Here is a 2731-nt window from a genome sequence, read left to right as displayed (position 1 = left end):
CACCAAGCCTTTTGATTCTTCCTCCCGATGTCAAATGCTGGACCTGAAATAACTATGCCCCTGCTTCAGAAAAGGAATTTCAGAAGACCTCTACACTTTGTCCAAGAAGCTGTTTGACAATTTATGAATATCACACAACAACATATATGCCACGTCCTTTTCATTAAATGAATTATGAAGAAACACTCTTTTATCCTAGTGACTATAATTATGGCGCTTTTTTGTTGTAGTTTGTTTTGTTTTGTTTTCTTGTTTTATTTTCTAACAATGCTAAAGCGAAAGAGCTGACTCAACTGGCTTGAAGGAAAAATAATAATTTTAAATAAAACCGCTGAAATGACAAGAGACTGGGTGTCTTAAACACAGCTCTGTTGTCTTATGAGATGAGTTTATGTGGGAGAGAAATAATTAGGCAGTGAAGATTCTTGTTACTTTCATTCTTGTTAACTCAGTAATGTGGAACAGTCTCACTACCAGGCTTATGTTGATTATTTTAATTTATCTTTCAGATACTTAGACCTCATTTTTCTTACAAAATTCAATCTACTATTATGTTATTTAGCTTGAACCTAAGATATATAATGGAGTGCTGTTTTTGAAGTTAAATTACTTACAGATAAACATTTTAAAACAAATAAAAGATTTAGGCTTCAAGTATAGACAAGATGGCATAGGCAATTTTTTGGCGTGAGAGACAACTAAAGGAGAACTCTGCAAGGTGGTAAGATGAAGTAGAGTTGGTCTGGGACTCTAAGACTGGAGGGACAGCACACTTGTAGGGCGTGTTGTGTCCCTACACACAAATAACAGTCAGGATCACATTAAATTTGTGTATCAATTTGGTGAGTATTGTAATCTTAACGTTATTAAGCCTTCATATCCATGAACATGGGATGTTTTTCCATTTATTTAAATCCTTTCACATTTCTTTCAATAATTTGTAATTTTCAATGTGAAAATTTTTCATTTATCTAAACTTATTCCTAAATATTTTACTGTTTTATTCTGCTAAAAATTGAATTGTTTTCTTAAATATAATTTTCAGATAGTTCACTGATAGTGTATAGAAATACAATTTATTTTCATGTATTGATCTTATATCTTGTAATATGAAGTCATTTACTAATTCTAATGGTTTTATTGTGGACTTTGTACAAAATTATGTCATATGCTAATTGCAATAATTATAATTATTCCTTTCTAATATGAATGCTTTTCATTTTATATTCTTACTTCTATGCTCTGTCTACAATGTTGAGCAGAAGTAGAAAGAGCACACATACTTGTTCCTAATCTTAGGGAAAACATTCGATCTTCAACCATCAAATGTGATGTTAGTTTTTGTAGATGGTGTTTATCAGGTTGAACAAGTCTCCTTTTAATTTTAGTTTCTGAGCTTTTATTATAAAAAGGTATTGGTTTTTGTCAAAATCTTTCTCTGTATCTATGAAGATGACCATATCTATTAATCCTTTATTTTACTAATGTAATATAATACATTGATTAATTTTTAACATGATAAATCAGTGTTGAATTTCTGAGATAAATTCCACTTAATTATGTTGTAAAACTTCTTTATATGTTGCTGGATTAAGTTTACTGACCTTCTGTTGAGTATTTTTGTGTCTGTATTTATAAGAGGCATTGTTGTGTAGTTTTATTCCTTGTAATATCTTTGTCTGGTTTAGATATCAGGGTAATAACAGCCTCATAGAATGAATTGGGAAGCATTCCTTACTCCTATGATTTGGAAGAGTTCATGCAGCATAGTGAGATAGTAATTCCCTTTTAAACATATAGTAGAATTCACCAGTGAAGATATCTAGACCTAGGATTTTCAGTGTGGCAAATATTCAATTACTAATTCAATTCTTTTACATTTTAAATATCTATTCAGATTTTAATTTTATTCTTTTTTTATTTATTTGTTTATTTTTGGATGTACATCATAATACGTTTCGAATTCTGTGTAGATTATATCATGTTCACCACCGAAAAACTAATTATAGTCCATCCCCTCACATGTGAGCTTAATCATCCCTTTTACCCTCCCTCCTACCCCCCTCCCCTATGGTAACCATCAGTCCAATCTCCAATGCTATGTGTTTGTTTGTCGTTGTTTTTATCTTTTACTTATGAGTGAGATCATATGGTATTTGACTTTCTCCTTCTGACTTATTTCACTCAGCATAATACCCTCAAGGTCCATCCATGTTGTCACAAATGGCTGGATTTCATCATTTCTTATGGCTGAATAGTAGTCAGTCATGTAAATATACCACATCTTCTTTATCCATTCGTCCCTTGATGGGCACCTAGGCTGCTTCCAAGTCTTGGCTATTGTGTATAATACTGCAATGAACATAGGGGTGCATGTATCTTTATGCCTTTGTGTTTTGAAGTTCTTTGGATAAATACCCAGCAGTGGGATAGTTGGATCATATGGTAGGTCTATCCTTAATTTTATGAGGCTACTCCATACTGATTTCCACAGTAGTTGCACAAGTTTGCATGCCACCAGCAGTGAACAAGGGTTCCCTTCTCTCCACATCCTCTCCAACACTTGTTGTTTCCTGTCTTGTTAATTATAGCCATTCTGACCAGAGTGAGGTGGCACCTCATTGTAGTTTTGATTTGCATTTCCCACAGCAAATGCAATTCTCAATGGAGAAAAACTGAAAGCTATCCCTCTAAGAACAGGAACCAGACAAGGATGCCCACTGTCACCATT

The sequence above is a fragment of the Equus caballus genome, chromosome 7 (genome assembly GCF_041296265.1).
Source record: "Equus caballus isolate H_3958 breed thoroughbred chromosome 7, TB-T2T, whole genome shotgun sequence".
Taxonomy (NCBI): Eukaryota; Metazoa; Chordata; class Mammalia; order Perissodactyla; family Equidae; genus Equus; species Equus caballus.
This window is presented reverse-complemented; position numbering follows the sequence as displayed.